This window comes from Peromyscus californicus, unplaced genomic scaffold (assembly GCF_007827085.1).
Source record: "Peromyscus californicus insignis strain IS unplaced genomic scaffold, ASM782708v3 Scaffold_14__1_contigs__length_90479793_seg_2, whole genome shotgun sequence".
NCBI lineage: Eukaryota > Metazoa > Chordata > Mammalia > Rodentia > Cricetidae > Peromyscus > Peromyscus californicus.
The window spans coordinates 73919371-73944585 of NW_026294436.1; the positions used below are offsets into that span (position 1 = coordinate 73919371).

Below are 25215 nucleotides of genomic sequence, written 5' to 3' on the forward strand. Positions count from 1 at the left end.
GGTTCACAACCTGTAACTTGTAACTTCAGTTCTAGGGGATCCAGGACTCTCTTTTGGTCTCTACAGGTACCCATGCACATGTAACGCGCACACATACACACACACACACACACACACACACACACACACACACACACACACACACGAAAACAAAATCTTTTTGAAAGATTTTATTTAGCCATACTAAATGAAAGATATTAAGAAAATGAGAATTACTGAAGACACAGAAAGGTATTCCACATGGGAAAGAGTCAACTCATCAGGAAGACAGAGCACACTAAGACTGGCATCTGGACCATCCTACCCCATCTTCCTCTCTGTATAAAGGAAATACACAACTACAGAAATCTACTGGAAAAAGATATATGCAGCACCACATGATGATTTTTAAGAATTATGACAATCTGCCATGTATACATCAGAGAAAATTCAGACAGAAAAATTTGATAACAAAATAATGTACAAATCAAAAGTAGGCAAGATATCTGTAACAAAAATATATGATGTGGATTATGCTCATTGTTATTAATAAAGCTGATTGGCTGATGGTTGGGCTGGAAGAGATTGAGTGTGAGAGCCAGACTAGGAAAATTGTGGGAAGAGGAAGGGTGGATTTGAGGGAAGAGGCCAGCCAGCCACCAAGGAAGCAAGATGTATAGAAAATGAGGTAACAAGTCACAAACCATGTAGCAAAGCATAGATAAGAAATATGGGTTAATCTAAATGTAAGAGCTAACTAGTAAAAAGCCTGAGCCATTGGCCAAACATTTATAATTAATAAAAGCCTCTGAGTGATCATTTGGAAATGCCTGCAGAATGGGACAGGACAGAGGAAAGGCTCTGTTTATTCATTAATTGTAATCATTAAAATATATAAAATTTTACTATCAAAAATCTTGCATTGTATGACTTAGTATTTATTTCATATCAACCAGATTCAATTGCTTTGAACTCTATTTTAAAATATCTATTTTTTAAGCAAATATCTATTTTTGACCTACAAATGGGCACATGTAAGCTATCCTGCTTCTCTTCAAGTTTTCTGGACTCCACAACTGAAACCTAGATTTCAGATATGGACACAAGCCCACAGTTATCCTCAGCAGCAGGATTGGGGGGATCTTCACAGCATGGCCATGGACCCCTCACTCACATTGTTTTTAGAACTGAAGCAATCATGCAAAATCCCTTTGCTTCCTTTGGTTCTCACCCTGTCAACTGGCTCTGAATTCATTGCTGTGGCCTTCTATGTGTTCTGCACTGACGTTCTGATTTTGTAATCCACACTTTGCAAGAGAGCAGGGAATCCCAGCACAGAGGAAACCATAGAGTGAGGCATAGGGTGACGTCAGGAGTGCCTTTCCACTCCTATTTATCCAGACTGTGGAGGTCAGTCCTACACTGAGGTCTCCTTGTACATCAGTTTCTAATGTGTCAGCAACAATCACAGGGTCCCCTGGCTGCACTCTAAGGAGACCAAACAGTGTAAGATGTGGAAGGTGCCAGTTTCTCCTCCCTCTGCCCTCCCCCTACAACAACACCCTCAAAGATGGGCAGGGAAAGCTTCTATTTTTTCCTGTGTCTGTCTGTCACCATTTGTCAACAGCAGCAGGCAGACCTCTTTGTTTAGTGCAGTGAGCATGGCTTTGACATCTTCTGCTAGGGTCATATGCAGTAAACTGTAGATTTCCACAGGAAATAACATTCCCCAGCCAATTTCCTTCTGTCTCCACCACCTTTGGTTTCCTGGATTACTCCTTGCCAATGTGAAGTCCTCATGTACTGTACGGATGAAAGCAACCCTCGATGAGTTTAACTTGAGCTTGGTCACAGATGACTTCAGCCCCTTCCTAGTAGTGGAATTTCAATTGTTAGAGCCTTGTTACCTGATGAAGTATGAAGCTCGGGACCCTTAGAGTTGGAAAGATTGACTTTTAAAGTGGGTTTTCCACCTTTAAATGTCTCCTTAAAGGTGAAGTTCGAGGAAGGAGAGCATAGAGGGGTGAAGACTTGTGGTGGTATTTTACTTGTACTGAAATGTGATTTTAATTGTATGTTAATAAATAAAGTTGCCTGGGGGTCAGAGCTATTACAGCCATAGCAAGTGCGTGGCGGCGGTGGCACATGCCTTTAAGGACCTGGAGGGCGGTACATACAGGCAGTGATGAGGCAGTCACATGTTTGGGTTTACAACCAATGAGAAGGCAGAACAGCTAGACTATATAAAGACATACACACAGGAAGTAGGTCCCTTTCAGAGAGCTCTCTTGGCTGAAGAGGATCACTGAATCAGGAAGGGTGAGGCTCTTAGCTCTGACCTCTTGGCTTTCTTCTCTGAATCGGCTCTGTGTTTCTTATTTAATAAGACGGTTGGTTACATCTACAGAGACTGGATAGTGTAAGGAAGGCGTAGTTACCAGAAGCAGGATGCAAGTTGTCAACATCTCACAGAAGGAATGTCTTCTCAGCATTTATGTCCCAGGCAGCTCAACACAAGGGGTCAAATGTGTCTCTCCAACATGTTTCTCCCACTTGCTCCGGTGCTGTGGATATTGCTCTGTATAAATAAACACTGATTGGCCAGTAGCCAGACAGGAAGTATAGGCAGGACTAACAGAGAGGAGAATTGAGGGAACAGGAAGGCAGAAAGAGAGACTGCCTGCAGCTGTTGCCAGGACAAGGAAGACGTAAGGTACCAGTAAGCCACGAGCCACGTGGCAAAGTATAGATTAATAGAAATGGGCTGAATATAAGAGTAAGAGCTAGACAATGATAGGCCTGAGCTAATGGCCAAGCAGTTTAAATAATATAAGTGTCTGTATGTTTATTTTATAAGTGGGCTAAGGGACTGCCGGGGCTTGGCGGGATCTGGAGAGAAAACTCTCCAGCTACACTCCGGCTAGCGGTGAGCCTGTTGCCCAGGTCCAAGAAGACCAAAGGACCAAGCTCAGGCCCACAGATTCAGTTTTCCAAGCCACAAGCAAGCTCACTATTAAATATATTTAATCAGCATATTCATCAGAGGAAAAATCCACCAATATTTAATGTAACACAAAAACTTTGCCAACCTTAAAGGGAGCCAGCTGGTTGCTCTTTCTTAGTACATAAATTGCTTACTTTTCAGACTCCTGTCATACGTAGCATTCGCTTCCTTTTGCATGCCTACAGGAAGACACAGTAATTACATCTCAACCTGAAGATGTGTTTTGTCAACCGTAGTTTACTGGTTGGCCATCAGTTTGGGTTGGTGTCACGGCATGTTCCGGTCTCTGAGCAGTGTCACAGTGACCCAGAGGACCAGATGGCCTCCTTCTTGTGCAAGCTTTGTTCCCTAGTGCAGCACCTGCTACTCTTCGGATGGGCATCTGCCTAACTCACTCTGAGGTGGGGATTTGTGAGTGTTCTATGGAGCTAAATGGGAAGGGGATGGGGTGGGGGTTGAGCGAGTTTAGGAGAGAAGCGGCTACAGAATGCCATAGTTAGATTAGGAATAAAAAAAAAATCTGCCTCCATTATCCTCCTAACTGTCTCTGCACACCCTGAGTCCTTCAGGCCAAAGTCCCAATCCCATTAAACCTGACGGGGTTTCTAGCAGCCTTACCTACTCACAGCTGTCTTTGGGGTCTAGCCTGCCTTTCTCCCTGCGGCTCTACTCTAGTGATTTAAAGGCATTAAGACCCGATGCCTCCGATGAAAAGCAGGCTACAGAAACGAAATCTCCAACCTCCTCACATACTGTGCCGTGAAACCCCGGGGCAGCCGGACCTAATCTCCAGATTTATGCTTGCCTACTTTTTTTGGTGTGATTCCTAAAATCTAAGCTGTAGCACAGAGCATGTCAAATTACCGCACAGACCAAATGTCAACTTAGCAGACACCTTGGAGAGTGCATTGGCACCAAGACTTCTTAATACTGTACTGTCCTAATGGTCTTTCCATGAATAAATAAAGGAATAAATCAAGCTTTTTGTTGCAGTGTGCATATGGATTTCTACACGTCTGTTACAATAATGCATACTAGTGATATTGCAAAGTAGATATCCAGGTAAAACACTGTGAATACATAGAATCCCGTCGTGAGTACCTTCCCCTTCCCCCATCCCCCAGGAAGAAACACAAGCCAGTTACAGGGTTGTGGCAGTTTGAGTAGGAAATGGTGCATACTGCTGAACACTCCATTCCCAGCAAGATGGCGCTGTTTTGGAAGGCGCTGGAAACCTTAGGAGCAGGGAGGAGCAGGCAGAAGTTACCAGGGTACACTTCTAAAGATGACCCCTTCCTCTCTCTCTGCTTCCTGCCTGCTATATAGGGCCTTGAAGTGAACAGCTTCCTCCCCCACCTCCACCCCTATACACTATCCCCGCCATACTGGTGACAAGCCTGAGCCTAGACCCAAAGTGATTGAATCAGCCCACCACAGACTGAAACCTTGAAGCCCCACAGTAAACCCCGGCTCCTTCCAAGTTCTTTCACAGGTCACATGGAGGGAAGAGCAATAAAAATGGAAAATTGTTTTCCCAGATCGATTGCTGTAGCCAGATACCCCCCACAAGCTTCACCTTTGTCAAGAAAATCGTAACTGAAGTGGAGGGTAAAAGTTTCTCTCTAATTCTAAGGCTCCTGTTCAGCCGTCAGGAGATAGGGGCTGCGAAGGACCCCAAGAACTACTGGATTTGGGGGTGACCTGTTGCAGCTTTAATGGCACCTTCTTATTGCCTGCCCCTCTTTAACAAACCAGAAGTTGAGTTTAAAAGAAAGCCAGGTCAGGTGAAAACCCTGACAGCCACCAAGAATACAGATAGAGAACAATTTCTGCATGTTAAGTCAGGCACAGAATAGAAACAGCAAGCTTAGGAAGAAAGGACTTGGCTGGGAGACTCAGCACAGCAGCATCTGCTCTCCTGGAGGACCCTAGGTCTGTTCCCAGCACCCATGGCAGCTCACAACAGCTTGTGATTCCTCTCCAGAGGATCTGACAACCTCTTCTGGCCTCTGCAGGATCCATATGCACATGTACATAGATATACATACACACACACAGACATAAATACATAAAACACAACTAAAAAGCTTTTTAATATTTAAAAGAATGGAAAAGTCACCCCCATGAGTGGAAGTGGGCTAGTGAGCTGGGAAAGGGCCCAGAGCCTCTCCACACCTCTTGATGGCAATGCCTTTGGCAGCTGAATGCTAGAAGGCTGATGCCACTAGTGACCAATGCTACCACAACCACAGAGCTACCAAGGGGACATCAGCATGTCCATAGAAGAAGGAAGGAAGGAAGGAAGGAAGGAAGGAAGGAAGGAAGGAAGGAAGGAAGGAAGGAAGGATACAACCTGCCAGAGCACTGGAGACACAGCCTGTGTCATTCCCGTTGTGGAGACAACTCTCACGACTGGATCAAACCAGCACAATCAAAACCACAGCCATATGGCACTTGTAAGTGTAGGACGTCAATGTCACAATAGCAAAAACCACAATCAGGAGATCAGGCTCCTATCGCCACTTTAGCAGGAGCCCCCAAGGCACAGCACAAGTCCCTAACACTGACTGTTAGGACCCAAAGTCACCGAGAGAGCTATGTCTACTTTATGTGGGAAACCACAAGCTCGCTCATAGATATGGGAAGTTGGACTGTGGCTGCCAGGGTTGGGTGGGTGAGACAACGAAGAACATGGAGCTTTCACACCCTCTGAGAAAGTTCTAGCAATGTAGTATGGCAATGTGAAGGTAGTTAACGAGATCACAATTCACATGTGGAATCTGTCTGAAAGGGTGCATTTAACTTGTGTTTCTTTCATAATAATAAAAAGTAGTAAAAACAGGGCAGAGCTCTACAACGCTGAGGGCTTTACCGCTGCCTTCCCACCCAGAGCACAAGGGGGCCGTAATAATGACTCAGGCTTGAAAAGGTGTTTGTCAGTATTCTCACTTTAGACACAAACAAACACACACACACACACACACACACACACACACACACACACACACACCCCACACACATCACACACACACACACACACACACACACACACCACACACCACACCACACCACACACACACACACACACACACACACATCACACACACACACACCCCACACACATCACACACACACACACACACACCACACCACACCACACCACACACACACACATCACACACCACACCACACACACACACACACACACACACACACACACACACACACGTGGAATGTTTGGGGACTAGCTTGAAGTCATATTTTTCATGAGCGTAAGTCTAAAATAAACTTAGAGCAGGTGTGTTTGCTACCTTTCTGTTGCAATCACAAATTTTTAAGATAATTTATAAAAAGCAGAATGTTATCTTGGTTCGTACTTCTGTAGGATTCTATTCATGACACATGAGCTTGTTGCTTTCCGGCTTGTGGATAGGTGGCCCGCTGTGGTGGGGTCACACTGTGGAGCCAACTGCTCACTTGATGGCCAGAGGGAAAAGACAGAAGAGGCTGCAGCCCACCATCTCTGCCACGGGCACACCCCTCCCTCAATGATCTCAAGCCCTCCCGGTCAGCCCAAAGACTCACCCCCCTCCCCCCGTGGGGTCCTGCTGGGAACTGAGCCTGTAACACATGTCCTGGGGGACATTTACAGTCCACATCACAGCAGAAGGATCTACCTACAAAAAGCAAGAAAATATTGATTATTTTACAGTAATGGCTGCTCTGAAGTTAGAGAGGACACCCATCTGAGAAGCTCTGCTTGCAAACACATCCCTCGTGTTGATCTCAGACATTTTAATACACAAGTCTGTCTACAGAGAACTTGGAATCTCTCAGAAGGTATTTTCCAGTTGGCACCCCGATGGAACAATAGAACCCAACACCTCCAGGATGTTCACAAGCTCACCAACCTGTCGTGAGCTTCCTTGTCTCAATCTCACTTCCTCTCACACCTGCCTTTGCTCAGTCCCAAACTCCCAACCATCCTGCCTCCGTCTCCTGAATTCTGAGATTATAGGCATTGTACCAAGATGCGTGGCTCCTTTCTCCTCAGTTGATGCTCGACAAACTCACCTAAAAATTTAAGTTGCACAGAGAACAAGAATGGTTCCCACAGGAAAACTGAATGCAATCTTTTGACTAAAATATCCGTATCTATGGGTAAAGCACAGAGCACCCTAACACTAAAATCTAAAACCTTTGGAGACTAATCAGACACAACTCCTGCATCCGCATCCTCGGTACTGGGGAAACCACAATGGCAGCCATTTCTTTTGTGCTTTAGATCAAGAATTTGCTTCAGCATTTCCTGAGCTCCATGTCTGCATGTGGGTGCACTGATTTTTGGAGAGAGAATAGGTATAAAAACTTTTAGCTACATTATTTCTATGAAACCTAACAAATTCTAAAGGATTAATTGATCTGATAGTCATAAATCCTGGATCAGAAAGCCCATATACACATCTTAGAATTATCGGTTTTTAAGTTTATGAATATCTAATTTGCAATGTCTAGATCTTATGTTGTCTGAAATATAATTTCCATTCTCAGAGATGGATGTGGCATCTTTGGACAAGTCCAATGGATGTGACGCATGGCCTATATTCAGAATAGATATTTCCCCTGGTTATCCAAGAACGTGGCATTCTACTGTGCTTCATTCCATCCACGTTTCTCCTTTTCCCAAAGCATGTGGCTAATGGCCGTGTGAGAGGAAACTTCTCCTCCTACCTCTTGAATGCAAGCGTATTACAAAGGAAATCATGACTTCACCCCTCCCAGAGTGTATTTCTAAACAAAAGGCATCTCAAGACACAGATGGGTCTGTGCACATGTTTCTTATCTCAACCTGACTTCAAGTTCAGTTCAGAGCGAACTTTTGACCCACCCTGGATCCCTTCACCTTCCTGTCTGTTTTAGTCTTCTTTACAGATAAAATGATGGTTCCCAGAGCTTGTCCCGACAACACAAAGACTGTTTGAATCACAGGCGAACTCTCAGGTGGAAATGTAGTCCATTATTTGGCCTCCAGATGTCTGGATGCTTGATATGAGGAGATTAACACATCTGGATGGTGCTGTGTTTGCCAGAATCGTGGGTGGTAGCAGGGGTCTGGAGAGAGAGAAGGACCAGGGCTAACAGGAGGGGAGCCCAGAAAGAGCAAACGATGGAAGGACTGACAGACCACACGCAGGAAGTTCACAGAGCATCCAGAGGTAGTGTGGGAAGTATGGAGGGCCACAGCAAGAGGGCCTTAGGGCTAGGCCTGCTGAGGAGAAGACGAGACACCTCCAATGCCATCAGGCACACAAGATCTTCAAACTTCTTTAACCAGCGAAAACCAGCAAAGGTAATTTCATCAGCTCTGTCCTGGGACAGTCAAGATTCTCCACACATCCCTGACCTTCAACTCAAAGCATTTTGTCCAGTTGTTTTTGCAAATGGATGAGGGGATCCAAAGTTACAAAAGTGCCACAGAGAAGGGGTGTCACACTACTGCAGACTTGAGTGTCCCAATTAAAACCTCCATGGGGAGAGTGCCAAGTCAAGTCACTAACAGCACTTGTAGAAAGGGCAAACCCAGCGCCACTGAATGACCTTAGGAGCGCTCTCTTTGCCCCTATTTTCTGAAGCAGGTTGTAGAGAGGAGCCCTGTCTCTTCTTCACATGTTCAGGGAGACTGATCTGAGCAAGAGGCAGAGTTGCTGTTTTCTGCTTAGGAAGGATATTTGACAACTGAGTCAATTTCTCTTTCTTCCTTTTTCTTTTATCTCCCCCCTCCCCCTGCCCCGTGTAGCCCTGACTGTCCTAGAACTCACTCTGTAGACCAGGCTAGCTGCAAACACACAGAGATCCACCCGCCTCTGTCTCTTCAGTGCTAGGATTAAGGGTGTGAGCCACCAGGCCTGGTGACTCAGTTTCTTTAGTTGGTATATATGAAGCAGTGCTCCATGAGTTTATTTTGGATTTTATTTCAAGAAGTCGGTCCACTTCATGAAAACTGACATTTTTGGCTTTCTTAATGGCCAGCCCAGGGATGAAGAATGCTGACCTCTCTTTTGGAGACAGTGGCTATATTGATCACTGTCCTTATTCCCATGATAACTTAAAGAAGGAAGGGCTCATTCGGGCTCACAGTTTGAGGGTACCCTCTGTTGCTAGAGTTTTCCTGCCTGGCCCACAGTCAGGACAAATTTCTCTCACCCGCCAGTCCCAAGCCGCTCAAACCCGAACAAGTAAACACCGACACTTATATTGGTTTCAAACTGTATGGCCGTGGCAGGCTTCTTGTTAACTGTTCTTACAGCTTAAATTAATCCATTTCTATTAATCTATACCTTGCCACGTGGCTTGTGGCTTACCGGTACTTTACATCTTCCTTGTCCTGATGGCGGCTGGCAGTGTCTCTCCCTCCAGCTTCCTGTTCTCTCAATTTTCCTCTCTGTTAGTCCCGCCTATACTTCCTGCCTGGCCACTGCCAATCAGTGATTTATTCATTGACCAATCAGCAACACATTTGACATACAGACCATCCCACAGCACTTCCCCTTTTCTTTTCTTAAAAAGGAAGGTTTTAACCTTTACACATCTCCAAAGTCAGCTTGGTATATTTGGGAATTTGGGCGTAGCTTCTCTTACTACTTCCTGCTGGAGGGGGGCGCTGTATCTTTTGGGGAAACAAAGAAAATTTTAGGATCATGGAGTAGTCCGTGAGGCTGTATCATCTGAGCCAGTTGTCTTGAAACGGTTCTGGATGTTGGATCATCTGGGCCATGGTGTCATCGGAGACCTTTCAGGGGGTCTTGGCTGGTCAAACCTGATGTATCTTACTCTGGAACAAATCCATAGCCTCTTGCTTTCTGTGGAAACAAAAGAGACTCTTTTCCAAAGCAACATATCCTTACATCCAAATTTTGAAGTCAAAGTATCTTTAAAATATACGTACTGGTTTAACTCAGCTTCCTTTACAATCAAACATCTCTCTGTAGTTAAGAATCCCAAAGACAACACAATCCAGACTCTCTGTGTAATAGTCATCTCTACGTGGCTTATTTTTTATATTAATTTTACTGTCTCTTTAAAGACTTTATTTTTTAAAACCATGTATTTGTTTTTATACTGTATATATCACCTTTTTTTGTCTCTTTCAAGCCTACGTATATTTTACACACATTTTAAACTATTACATCTGAATCTGTCTTATTGTGAATCTGTTGCTTTAAGCTGCAGCATCTGTGGCTGCTGGCTCCGCCCACCTCAGTTTCCCAACATGGCGGCAGTATGCTTACCATCAGCTCTGGGAGCTATCGTGGGTCTATGCTTTTATCCAAGCAGCATGTAGCCCAGAAACCTCTTTTTTTTTGTTTTGTACTAGCAAAGGCTAAATCCACAATGTAGCTTAATGTGCCATTTGCAGAGGCCTCATTCCCGCCATACTGCAGGTCGAGCGCGCACGCCAGGAACCCGCCAGTAGCTCAAACCGGCAGCTGCCGCTCATTTGAGAGAGACAATTAGGAAGCTGTTTTTAGCTCCATTTTAGAATCTTTTTTCTCAGGTTTTAGGTGGAAACTCTTGCCCCACGTTGGGCGCCATTTGTTGCTAGAGTTTTCCTGCCTGGCCCACAGTCAGGACAAATCTCTGTCACCTGCCAGTCCCAAGCCGCTCAAACCCGAACAAGTAAACACCGACACTTATATTGGTTTCAAACTGTATGGCCATGGCAGGCTTCTTGTTAACTGTTCTTACAGCTTAAATTAATCCATTTCTATTAATCTATACCTTGCCACGTGGCTTGTGGCTTACCGGTACTTTACATCTTCCTTGTCCTGATGGCGGCTGGCAGTGTCTCTCCCTCCAGCTTCCTGTTCTCTCAATTTTCCTCTCTGTTAGTCCCGCCTATACTTCCTGCCTGGCCACTGCCAATCAGTGATTTATTCATTGACCAATCAACAACACATTTGACATACAGACCATCCCACAGCAACCCTCCAGCATGACAGCCGAGGCCTGGCAGTGACAGTGGCTCTATCCATGGTGGCGGGGGCACGAGGCTGCTGGTCACAGGGTGTCTGCAGCCAGGGAGCAGATGTGGGTGAATTTGGATGGTCAGACCACTTTCTCTTTTCCTCCTTTTTATTTAGTCTGTGGCTCCACTGTGTAGGAAGGTCTTCCTTCACTGGTCAAACCTCCCTGGAAATGCCCTCACAGACCCCCCAGAGTGTGGATCTAGATGATTCTAAGTTCAGTCAAGATGGCAGCGAGGATTAGCCATCACACACATCACCTCTCTTTTTTTTCCTGGTTACTCTGCCTTGAGGTTTGCTCTTCGCAATGAGTTTTCACAGAACCTCATCCGGTTCCCCTGGCCCTTCCCCCTGCCCCCCCCCCCCCCCCCCGCCTCCCCCCGCCCTTCTCCCTGGCCCTCCCCTCCCTCCCCCGACCCTTCCCCCTCATTCTTTCACTAGTTTTAGCTCCAGGTTTTCTCTTCTCCTGTTCCTCTCAGATGACACAAATCCTCCCTGAGTTTCGAGAGTGTAAACTTGGTTTGGTTGTAGAATGCTCTTTTCTGACACTGGTGTCTGCTGCTGTGAAAATCCCCCTCTCCAACGCATTCCTCATGTCTCCAAGCTTGGATGTTACACTGTCACTTCCAGTTGGCTAAAATATTAATAAAATATTTCTCTTCTGATTTCCTCTGTGAACTACTTAAACCAGTTAAAATTGTGAAGGGGGATATCTAACACTCCTGATTGGTTTTCCTTGCCAAACCCCACCCGTTTCTTATAACTTTAAAGTATAACATGGAACGGTTCAATTTCCTTACCACGAATCATGTGCTCCCTGATCCCTCCCATCTCAGCCCCAACATAAATGCTCAAGGACAAAGTATGAGAAAATGTGTCAGTTCTGTTTAATAACACAGTACAAATGTTTATAACGGTGCCATTTACAAGTAGCACTTAATATTTGTGATGAAGAAGGGGGCATTTATAAAATGTCTGTAACACAAATGGGGACAGGGAGAGGAACCTCTGGACTAAGACTTGGCGACTTTATGTGATTCCTTTTGTTTAAATGTTGTGTATCGAATTTGATCTTTTTATCTTTCTTTCTTTCCTTTTTTTTTGGGGGGGGGTGAATTCTGTTCCACATGATGTCATATGAAGAGCATGTGTCTGTTTGATGTTGTCTAATCAGAAAAGAACATGCTTCTAATACAGACCGGACATACTTTTACATCTCTAAAGTCTAACTAAGCACAAATTTTGCCAATTCGGAATCAGAAACCTATGATTTCTATTCAAACCATAGAATTACTTATATTGTGAACTGTGGCACATTAAGTCATATTTTATGCCTATAAAGGAAATAATTTTATATTGTGTGATCAATGAAGGTTTTCTACATTTCCAGGCATAAAAACATGACATAGTTTTTCTCAGACACTGTGGATAGCCAAATTAATTAGGAGATGTGAAATCCCACCTAAATTTTGTGTTAAACCAACCAAGACTTACACTTTATTTGAGAACTGAACATATTCACCCTGATTTGAACTTTAGGTAATGTGTATATGTACTGAAATGCTACTTGGCACTCCATAAATATGCACTTCTTCATGTATCAATTACATTAAAAATGTTATTAGGGGCTGGAGAGATGGCTCAGTGGTTAACAGTGCTTGCTGCTCTTACAGAGGACTTGAGTTTGGTTCCCAGCACCCAGATGGCAGCTCACAACTGACTCCAATTCCGGGGGATCTACCACCCTCTTGTGGTCTCTATGGGCGCTGCATGCACACCGTGCATGTACAGACAAAACACTCATATATAAAATAAAAATAAATAAAACTTAAAATAGTGTAGGAGTGTTCCCCTTGCTCCACATCCTCTCCAGCATAAGCAGTCCTCAGTGTTTTTGATCTTAGCCATTCTGACGGGTATAAGATGGTATCTCAGAGTCGTTTTGATTTGCATTTCCCCGATGATTAAAAATGTTGAGTAATTCCTTATATGTCTTTCAGCCATTTGAGCTTCTGTTGAGAATTCTCTGTTTAGCTCTATAGCCCATTTTTTAATTGGACTGTCGGTTATTTTGATGTCTAATTTCTTGCGTTCTTTATATATTCTGGATATCAGGCCTCTGTCAGATGTGTGGTTGGTGAAGATCTTTTCCCATTCTGTAGGCTGTTGTTTTGTCTTGTTGACCGTGTCCTTCACCCTACAAAAGCTTCTCAGTTTCAAGAGGTCCCATTGATTAACTGTTTCTCTCAGTGTCTGTGCTACTGGTGTTATATTTAGGAAGTGATCTCTGGTGCCAATGCGTTCAAGACTACTTCCTACTTTCTCTTCTGTAGTGGGTAGCCATTCCAGCTTTAATCTGGAAGTTCCAACCCCCAATTGAGGCTTTGGCAACTGTCACGCCTACAAGGCGGGGCCAAGGAAGGACCCTGGAGACCCAAGATCCGGATGGGTGAGCTCTCTCTCGGTTCCTGGACCCTGGACAGTGGAGGTTGACCGAGCAGAGCTCCAGAGAACACTGCTGGACTGTGATACACTTTCCCCAGACCCCGCAACCTACCTATCCCTTCATTTGTAAGTTACCCACTAAATAAATCTTCCTTTTAACTATGTGGAGTGGCCTTAATAATTTCACCAATACTCTTCTATCAGGTTCAGAGTAACTGGATTTATGTTGAGGTCTTTGATCCACTTGGACTTAAGTTTTGTGCACGGTAACAGATATGGATCTATTTGCAGACATTATGAGGTTTGCAGGCAAATGGATGGAACTAGAAAATATCATCCTGAGTGAGGTAACCCAGACTCAGAAAGACAAACATGGTATGTACTCACTCATAAGTGGACACTAGATGTAAAGCAAAGGATAACCAGACTGCAACTCACAACTCCAGGGAGGTTACCTAGTAAAGAGGACCCTAAGAAAGACACAGGGATCGCCCAACAACAGAGAAATGGATGAAATCTACATGAGCAAACTGGATGTGTGGGGGGGTAATGGAGGGCAAGGGTTGGGGAAAAGAGAGCTTAGGGGAGTGGGAGGTCTCAGCTGGATCAGGAACAGGGTGGGAGAACAAGGGAAGAGATACCATGATGAATGAAGACCCCATGGGAATAGGAAGAATCAGAGTGCTAGAGAGGTCCCCAGGAATCTACAAAGATGACTCCACTATAGACTACTGGCAATGGTGGAGAGAAAGCCTGAGCTTTCTACTCTGGTGATCAGATGGCCAAACACCCTAACTGTCTCATCCAGTGACTGATGGAAGCAGATGCAGAGATCCACAGCCAAGCCCCAGGGGGAGCTGCAGGAGTCCAATCGGCGAGAGAGAGAGGAGGGATTATATGAGCAAGAAATATTGAGACCATGATTGGAAAAAGCACAGGGACAAACAGCCAAACTAGTGGAAACACATGAACTATGAACCAATAGCTGAGGAACCCCCATGGAACTGGATCAGGTCCTCTGGATAAGTGAGACTGTTGATTAACTTGAATTATTTAGGAGGCCCCCAGGCAGTGGGACCGGGACCTGTCCTTAGTGCATGAGCTGGCTTTTTGGAACCTAGGGTCTATGCTGAGACATTTTACTCAGCCTTGGTGTAGGGAGGAGGGGACTGGACCTGCCTCAACTGAAGCTACCAGGCTGAGCTGAATCCCCAGGGATTACCTTGCCTTGGAGGAGGTGGGAATGAGGGGTGGGTTAGGGGGAAGGCTGGGGGGTGGGAGGAGGGAGGACAGGAGAATCTGTGGCTGATATGTAAAATTAAATTGATTATAAAATAAAATAATAATAATTTAAAAAACAAACTTAAAATATACTACGACCTTTTCTGAGTTCCAAAGGATTACCAAGCTATATAAATTTGTATGCTGATCACATTAGTTATTCCCTAATAAATTAAAAAGATATTAGCTGATAGTTTTCATTTCTTTCAATTATTTGTTGGAAAGCTCCACAAGAGTATGCTTCAGTGTCTCAAGAAACACTCACCCCAAAGATGCCCAGCTAAGGCTGTGCCCTGCTAAGGCTATGCCTTATGAAACTGACACGGAGTACCTTCATTACTCATGTATAAGATGCCTTTAAAATTCCATCGCTTGAAAACACCCAGGGATTTTATGCTTCCACATAGCTCAGTCAACTCTGTTCTTCTCATGACATCGCTCCCACCTTTCCCCAGGTGAAGGAAGTTATCAGAGCTGAAGGAAGGCACTTCTATAGCATGCCAATCACGACCTGATGTGGAGGAGAGCTGAGCCAGAGTACATAAACACAATTCCTCTTTGTTGGCCTGTGTCTGCTGCTGAACCTCCCTACTTCCGAGTGCAAACTGCCCATGAGTCAGGGAATGCCATGGATTCCAGCTAACTATCAGACTATATTTCCAGGATTCTGCTGCAAGCTGGCTTCTACCAGATCCTACAAAAGGTTTGTGGGTATTAAGATTTGAACATGAATGTTCCTACAGGCTCAAGTGTTTGTACACTTGGTCCCCAACTGGTGCTGCTGCTTGGGAGGTCGTTGAACTTTAAGATAGTGGAGCCTTGCTGGAGGGGGTAGCTAGTCACTGAAGCCAGGCCTTGAAGTTTTAAGGCCAGTCCTGGCTTCCAGTCTACAACCTAGTCCTCGTGGTGAACGCAATGTGACCAGTCATCTCCCTTCCCTACTGCCACGGCCCACCCACTGTGGCTGACTGAATTGCCCTGAACGTGAGCAAAAAACACATACTTACTGCCTTCAGTTGCTTTTTGTCAGGGGTGTGTGTGTGTGTGTGTGTGTGTGTGTGTGTGTGTGTGTCTGTGAAAAACAATGGGAAAAGTAACTAGCAGGTTAAGTGGGAAAGAGGACAGTGGAAAGAAGGGGGATGTTTTTCTTATTTGTGCTGGTACTTAGCTGGCAGTTGTGACCCCTGAGCATGGCTGCCTAGCAGAGCTGCAGGTCCCTGAGTGCCCCTCCAGCTGTGGCCTTACATCTCCAACACTAGTGCATCAAATCATGGCAGACTCTGGTCAGAGTCCACAGCCGCCTCCCAGACGTCAAGCTCCTCCCTTACCACTTGGCTCTTTCAGCTCCTAAACCTCACTTCTAACCACCTCCAGCCGCTCAGTCTTTTCTGTCCCATAAATCTAAAGCAAACTCTCTCTGCTCGCTAGTCTAGAGGTAACAGCTGACCCCAAACAGAACCCTGGACAACAGACTCGAGTGTTTGTAGTCTGAGGTTTGTCTAGACCAGACTGCACTTGAACAAGAGGAGGCCTCAGTCATGGAAAAGCAAGACATTAGAAATCCAGGCTTGTGGCCTGGGGATAAAATGTCTCTTATATGTGAGAGTTCAGGGAGGGGGAACTATCCATTGTAACCAGGTTGAAAGTGATTATTGTGAAGACTCTTAGCAATGCTGCTGCTGCTTGCCTGTCTGGAGAGTTAAAGAGAGAAAATAAGGAGTTAATAGAATGTTAGGCTCTGGGTCTGTGCCTAGGCAACCAGAGAGCCATGCTGCTGAGCTGGAAGGAAGCTACTTTGTGTGTCAGAGGACTGCAGTGTAACCAAAGTGTTGTATTAGGTACTGTAGGTACAACTCAGGGCATTGGCGGGTCACACGGGAGAACCTGGGAACTGAAATGGCACTGGAGACATTTGAACAGATTCAGATGAGTCCGCAAATCTTCCCTATAATCTCCCCAAGGTCCGTTGTTTACAGAAGTTCCTCCCTCTTGTCTAAAGATTCTGGCCTACCCTGCTTCAGTTACCACAGAATCCATGTGTCTCTAGATCATTCTTTCCCTGAGTAACCCACTGTCTTTGCCTCTAGGCCCATCACTAGAAGGTAGCCTACTCTAAGGGTAACATTTTGCCTGATCATTTTAGGGAAAACAAAACAAAAAACAAATAATAACAACAACAACAAACTAGAGAACTGTGGGAACAGCTTCCATATGGGTATCCCACAAAGACCGAATACAGTGAGGACTCCTGATAATTTGGGTGATGGGACCCAGTGGCTGGAGCACAGGTCAGCAGAATACTTAGTACTAGGAACATTTGGGAATGAGGATAGAACGGCAGTCAGTTTCAGTGATGGAGATTTTGAGACCAAATTTTATTTTTACCAAGTTCTTACATATAAAATATATTGGCAGTTTACTATATAACAGTAAATGTTTAGAGCTGGGGAGAAAAGACTGACATGTATTCATGTTCTCTTAATTTTTAGTATGAGATACACAACATACAGACCAAGGCCTTTTGGAATGAAGGCAAAGATGGATAGCCTTGCAGGTTTCTTGGATACAGCCCAGAGTGGATTCTGCAAACCCTCCCGCAAGGACCTGAATTCGTCTAGCAGAATAGCTGGAGGAGAGAGGACACCTGCAGATGTTACTTAGAGGTTGTGACTCCTTGGCTTTGAACAGTTGATGATCTCAAATGCCATCCTGATCCAGCTAAGTGCTCACAGAATGTCTTAGTCACTACTCTATTGCTGTGAAGAGACACTTGACCTAGACAAGTCTTATAAAAGAAAGCATTTAATTGGGGGCTGGCTTACAGTTTCAGAGATTTAGTCCATGATCAGCATGGCAGGGAGTGTGGCAACAGGTGTGGTGCTGGAGAAGAAGTTAAGAGCTATATTTTGATTTGCAGGCAGTCATAATGGACCTGGTCTCCAATTTTGAAACCTCAAAGCTCACCTTTAGTGGGACAAACTTCAACAAGGCCACACCTAATCATAATCCCATCAAACAGTTTTCATTTTGTGGTAACTAAGTATTCAAATATATGAGCCTATGAGGGCCATTCTTACTCAAACTACCACAGAGTGCTGATGAGATTACATCACACTGGCAGGTGGCTCCACTGTGGTGAGGCTGTCTAGGGGTGCAGGAAAAGATTCATTTTCTCTGCAGATCAAAAGAATAAACATGCAAGCAAAGTAAGGCCCCAATGCTCAGGTAAATTTCACTGAAAGAAACACACAGTGAGATCAGAGATTGGGTAATCCAAAGAAAGTGATGCTGATTGGGTCCCATCACAGAACACCCCTCCCTCTCAGCCAAACAATTTCCTCCAGTGGGAAGAAAAACCCACAAAGTTTTGTGTGGGAGAGAAAGCAGCAGGAAGTCACCATCTTAAATGCTTACATAAGCACACGAATATACCTAGAGCCTCTCTTTCCTAGATCTGGATGACTCCTGGTTTCTAACAGGGTCCCAGTGTAAACAGATGTTTTCAGTCCCAAACAACTGACTCGGGGGCTGAATATGAGTTGTAAATGCTCGGCCAACAGCTCAGGCTTATTCCTAACCAGCTCTTACATTTTAAATTAACTTATATCCCTTATTTACGCGATGCTATGTGACTGTACCTTCATTAGCATGGCATGTTTGTCTCCTGTTCCCTCTGCATCTGGCTGGCGACTCCTGACTCTGTCCTCCTCCTTCCCATCATTCTCAGTTTGGCTTTCTCGCCTAACTTCCTGCTCAGCTATCAGCCTGTCAGCTTTTGTATTAACCAATGAGAGTAACACACACTCACAGTGTGCGGTCGGACCATCCCGCAGGGCCCAGGCTGCTGTCACATTTGCAGTTCTCTGACTCACAGTGGAAATGGCCTTTCTGGCAGTAGGCAGGATTCTGACGTGGGTTCTGTGGGTCTTGGGTCTCTACTATAATACGACTAAGTGGTCGCTCTTAGGAATTCCCTAGATGGAAATGTGACCCAGCATCTCATCTGAGCACCCACTGTCTGATGGTTGGCACTTTGATCTGCAAATCAGAGATTAATTCCATTGCCAAGACCTAGAGAAATGCAGGCATCTGATGCTCATCACTGTCTAGTTGCTGTCGTACCTGTGAGGAAAGGATGACGAGGAGGTGGGTTTAGTAAATGTAATCGGGCGAAAATTCCTGTTATAAACACAATCCAGGATGAGAGGTCAACCCACCAGTGCACTCTGATGATAGCATCAGCACTGCTTTCCCAGCAGCCGAGTTTTTGGTTCCCTCGGTGTCTCTAAGCACCAGGTATGTCTAAGCTGTGGCCTATGGGTCACATGGGGCTGAGGACAGCTATGAATGAGGCCCAACCCAAAATCTTAAACTTACCCTAAACATTATGGCATTGTGTGTGTGTGTGTGTGTGTGTGTGTGTGTGTGTGTATACATGTACATGTGCGTTTGTGATTTATTTTTTGTAACCTGATCCCATTGCATGGTTTTTGAACTTCACAGATGGTTACATCATTTCTCAATGTCAATAGATTAGGCATGCCTCATAAAGCATTCATTCACAAAGTATGGTCCCTAGACAAACAACATTGATATCTGGGAATACTTGAGGCCTGTTCCACAGATGGAAGCTCAATCCTTGGTTCTGTAAACCTGGCCAAGGCCCCTGGGTCAGCAGAGCATAGGCCATGTTCCATTAAATGGCTATGTTGTCAAACTTCCTTTAAAGTCCTCCTGTTTACAGTAGACCAGTGCTGCTGCATTTGACCTTTAGCAGGACAGCTTCAGAGCGACTAATGCAGAAGCCTGTAACCGGCCCAAGTGCCAAGCATAAAACAGTGGGTACTCAGCCCTAAATTGGGCAGCTATGTCCATCTTTAAGCCTCAGGGAAGATTGTACAAGAGGACCCAGAGAGAATGTAAGAGCTGAAGATAGGGAGATGTACAATTAAAAATGTCACCTGAACATGACATGACCAATTTGCTTGTGAACCCCATGCAATAGCGGTTGTCCGCAAAGATCTGCACAAAATCCATGCAGGCTAGGGGAGTCTCCTACGAGGCCCTGGCACTCTGTGAGGGCTACTGGCAGCTAGGTGAATGGTTGTTGAGGGAAGAGGGGTCACTTTCTCAAATGGTCTAGTCACCATTTGTTGCCTCCTCACCCAGACAAGAACCAGACTCTTTAAAAACAGTGGTCCACACACAAAAAGATGGCATGGAAGTAGGAGGCAGATGACATATTGAGAACAAGGACTCCATAGGGAGAGGAAGGGGACAAGGCAGGGATGGGGGTGAAAATGACTTAAGTCCATTAGATAAATGTATGGAACTGTCAAACAATTTTTAAATCCCCCAGCCTCAGCTACATACATGTAAAACCTACTGAACTAAAAACTTGGTAGAGCTCAGTCTTCCTTTTTACACAATATTGTGGAAGTTTGACAAGTCTGCAGAAGTTTGAGAAACATTCTTAGGAAGCCATGTATGAGATCACAGAAATTCAAGGGTGTAGGTTGCTGACAGTCCTAGGGTCTGATGTTTGGGGGTATCTTGTCCCGAGAAAGCAAGTTGTTGCCACCTGCTTTATACTCCCCTCGGGGATTTTGAGGTGAACACCACCCCAATTTCAGCACGCTGTGCTTATCGAGTCACCAATAACCTGTAAAGTCACCAAGCGGAGTGACACACAGAGTGGAGTTTCATGACAGTGATCCAAGTGTCTATCACAGATTGGGCTGCTCTGTAGAATTTCTGACATACTGGAATAGGAAAATTCTAGAAGAAACCCTGAGTCATCCTTGAGGGGAGTGGCAACATCTACTAATACCAACAGTGTCTTTAGAAATGGTTCCCAGTTTGTTTTGAGTTTGGGTTGATACTGATGCTGGACCATCAATGCCTGAATAGTCCACAGGGCTGTCAAACACACCAAGCCCTAGAGTGTGACACACTAGTTTATCCTTCATGGAAAGCAAGGTGTAAGAGATCCAGCATTGCAGGTTATGACATAATGCCATCCTCTAAAAAGTTCACATTCAAGAACCACACAATCAAATCACAAGAAGAATACAAACTCTCAATGCTTTAAGTCAGTTTATGATTTTGTACTGGATCCCATTCACAGCTATCTTTGGCCACATGTGGCCAGAAGGATGAAGCTGTACAGTCCTATATGACTCAATAAAATCAAGTTGGATGCATGAAAGCCTCCCTGTTTAAATATCTGCAGGGCTTTATGCTTCCTTGAGTAGACACAAACTGATGTGTCTACTTCTGTACCTTCAACAAATTCTTGTGATGAGAAGGAGGGGGACATTGTTATCTCCATTTTCTCTACTTCACAATGAGGTAAAATGACTCAGAAATGTTAACTTGCTTGCTCAGAATTACATAACCTAGTGTGAGAATCTGGACCATTTCTGGATGTCTTACAGTTTGATATCAAGTCTGAAAACATAACTTAGTATGTTCTTTGTGGCATGAACATTGAGCATAAGAAGGGTTGCTGGTGAAATCAATGGCTTTCTAACCAAGCTGGTCTCAGTAAGCACCTTGATTAAGCCTGAGCTAGCATCCCTTTATAGAATAACACACAGGTAGCATGAATAAACCTGAAACAGATATGCCTTAGAACTGGCCACATGAGGTATCAGCCCAAGATTTTCAACATTCAGACTTACATGGAAGATCAGCCTCCCTCCAATTCAGATTGCATTCCCTTATGTGTGTGGCTCCACATTTCTTATGGATGGGGATCAGAGGTTTCCTCCAACTCCCAAAATGTATAATCCAGATGCAAACAAAGAAAAAATGGACACAGAACAGTGAGTCAGATAGTAAGTCAGAGTCTTATCTTTCCTTTTCTTTCACCCTCACAAACAATACCAGTGAAGTTTGTGGTAGCTATGACTACAGGACAGTCTATTGGCTTATAGTTAGCTGGTCAGCTCTGGAAGATTTCCAATATTATTAATGAGTTTCTCTTATCCCTCCTCCCCTAGGTATGTCTGTCTGTCTCTGTCTCTGTCTCTGTCTCTCTGTCTCTGTCTCTGTCTCTGTAACTGTCTCTGTCTCTGTCTCTGTCTTTCTCTCTCTCTCTCTCTCTCTCTCTCTCTCTCTCTCTCTCTCTCTCTCTCTCTCTCTGTGTGTGTGTGTGTGTGTGTGTGTGTGTGTGTGTGTGTGAGAAATTGAGTTCCATACAAGTCATATGGTATGCTGTTTGCTGTACAGAGTTGCTGTGGGATGTTCTGTATGGCAAATGTGTTGCTCTGATTGGTTGGTAAATAAAACACTGATTGGCCAGTAGTCAGGCAGGAGGAAGTATAGGCGGGACAAGGAGGAGAATAAAGCTGGGAAGTGGAAGGCTGAGTCAGAGAGACACTGCCAGCTGCCACGATGACAAACAGCATGTGAAGATGCCGGTAAGCCACGAGCCATGTGGCAAGGTAGATTAATAGAAATGGATTCATTTAAGCTGTAAGAACAGTTAGCAAGAAGCCTGCCACGGCCATACAGTTTGTAACCAATATAAGTCTCTGTGTTTACTTGGTTGGGTCTGAGCGGCTGTGGGACTGGCAGGTGAGAGAGATTTGTCCTGACTGTGGGCCAGGCAGGAAAACTCTAGCTACACAGAGCAGCCCTCTGAAGCTCAGGAATTGAAGGGGGGCCATGGAGTGGGAGGACTAATCACTCAATTGGCTTTTCTTTTTTTTTTTTTTTTTTTTTTTTTTTTTTTTTTTTTTTTTTTTTTTTTTTTGGTTTTTCGAGACAGGGTTTCTCTGTGTAGCTTTGCGCCTTTCCTGGGACTCACTTGGTAGCCCAGGCTGGCCTCGAACTCACAGAGATCCGCCTGGCTCTGCCTCCCGAGTGCTGGGATTAAAGGCGTGCGCCACCACCGCCCGGCTAATTGGCTTTTCTATCTGAGGGAGTAAAACTTAATTCTCTGGGGCCGTTGAAAAAGGGAAACACACACACACACACACACACACACACACACACACACACACACACACATCTCCAACAAGTCAGGATCTCACCTAGAGTGCTGATGAATGGCAAGCCTTCAACAGGTCAGAGAAACTGAAGATGCAGAGTAGGCAAACAGCTGGACAGACAAGCAGACACACTTGGACTTTTTTGAGGGCCAAGGCTTAGTTTTTCATTTTATTCTTCTTCCTATTGTTTGTTCTACTCTGTTCCTTTTCTGTTCTGTTCTTCTGCCCAGGTGTTTCCCTTCTGTTGTTTCCTGAAGACTTCCTTCTCCTTTCCTTCTACATCATTCCTGCCGTTTTCCTTCAGTGTACCTTTATTTTCTCCCTTACAGCTTATACACCCCAGAAAAATCTTTTAATCAACATAAAAATTACAATGTGGTTACATCCTATCTTTTAAGTGAATGATTGAAATGAATACAAGTAAAAAAGCACGTTTTCCATATCCCTTGCATGATTAAATTATCCCCAAGGACCCACATACAGTTAAACACTTCTCTTTTAGATTTCTCATAGATCAGGAGCCTTTCAGCCATAACCATTTACATAGGCAGTAGTTTTTATAATTGCCAGAAAAAAAGTTACTAGTTTCACTTTTCATATTTTAGAGTCCTGTACAATTATCTTAACTAACCATCTAATTCTTTGTTTTCTACTTACATGAAGTCAATTTTTTGTAGCTTTGTTTTAGCTATGATGTACACTGAAAACTGTGAACACATTCCACAATATCAAAAAGAACTTGAGCTAACTCCTGGGACTTGATCGTTTTCCTTAATCATTAACCTAAGCCACAGTCTATATGGCTTCTCAAGTAGAACTCATAAGTTCCAACTGTGTGACACTTCCTGGGTCCTATTTTCTACCCTCTGCAGCCCCTGCTTCATCAGGGGCAGGGGCAACACTATATCCTGCCTTTACCTATATTAATTTTCCCACTAACCTCTATCATAATCTCTTATTACATTTGTTAGAAATCCTTAATCATCAAAATTCTGTTTAAACTAACACTATTATTGTATAAAATTATTACTTAAATAACAGTACAGCCTCAGAGGAAATCATCTTCATAATAATCCACAGGTAAAAATGCCCACTAGAATGGGATATTTTCATGAGATAATCACACTACATTAAAGGCAATGGGGATTCCCCTAACACCCATTCACACCGTGCCGGATACCAGAGAAAAAATGGCAGCAGCAAACATTTAAAGGCACAGCAGTAGCAAGAGGCATTCTGGAGCTGAAGCCCTCAGGGCTTTGCCTTTCTGAGATTCACCCATCAGTGCTTTGCATTCTGGTGGACCAAACTCCTGAAGTCACTTACCACCTGCTGCTCCTCTGACATGGCCACAGGCAGGCAGGCAGGCAGGCATGGTTATGCTTGCCTGTAATCCCAGTAGTCCGTAGGCACAGGCAGGAGGATTATGAGCTCAAAGCCAACCTGAGATACATAGTGAGATCTTGTCTTGATAAATAAATAAATAGAGATAAGTAACAAGAAATTAAGGAAACTGTTTCACCTATATAGGGAATGCCTGCCATTAATTATGATATGGACATTTATGTCATATGCTTTTTGAAAAAGCTCTGGCTCTCATCTCATGTAAACACACACACACACACACACACACACACACACACACACACACACACACACGTCATATAGGGCTAGGAATGCCCCTCCTTGGTAGAATGTTTACCTAGCACAATTGAAGCCCATTTTTGTGATCTGAGTACTAGAGAGATAGACACAGATTAGCTGAAATCCAAGGTCATCATTACTTACAGAGCAAGTAAATCTGGAATATCAAAGACCATGCCTAAAAAGCACTAGTACTAGCAATGTAGATGACTCCCATTTCTCTGTTGAGACCAGGAAGATGGTATTGGAGTGAAGAAATGTTTGTGGTGGAGCCTGGCGTGGATTTAAAGTCTAGAGCACCTCTGCTATACTTGGCCAAATTGAAAACAGGACAAGGCGTCTGTTAAGTACAACTCTTTGCAAGTGTCAACAGCCCATCTGATATTGTGGGTTGGCTATGAAGTATCCTGCACAAAGGCTTCATTTTCAGCTGGAAGAGCTATTGCAGAATGTTCTGGAAATTGTAGGAGATAGAACCTCATTGGAAAATATTGGTTACTGGGCCCAGCCAGGTTTTGGGGGTATCTTGTCCTTAGTCCATTCTTGTTTTCCTCCCTCTCCTTCTTGTCCGCTATGAGGTGAAGAGCTGTCTCCTGTCTCACGCTCCTGCCACCATGATGTTCTGCCCAAGTGTGTGAGGCCGAGCGCCCACAGACCCTGTGAGACCATGAGCTAAGTCAGTCTCTGTTCACAGTGCTGAAAAAGTCAGTGATGCTGCTGGCACTGGGGGAGACTTACTGTGTTGATTGCTCCAAGACCACCAGCAGAGTCGGACCTCAGTTCTGAGGGCAGAGTCCACAGTCAGCTGGAGTGGACCATCGAGTTTCCTGGAGGGAGACAG

General features: G+C 44.5%; 1 pseudogene; it reads right to left on the minus strand.

Moving 5' to 3' along the window:
* Positions 1-1246: 1246 nt before the first annotated feature.
* Positions 1247-24077, minus strand: LOC128109344 (N-acylneuraminate-9-phosphatase-like; annotated as a pseudogene).
* Positions 24078-25215: the final 1138 nt, after the last annotated feature.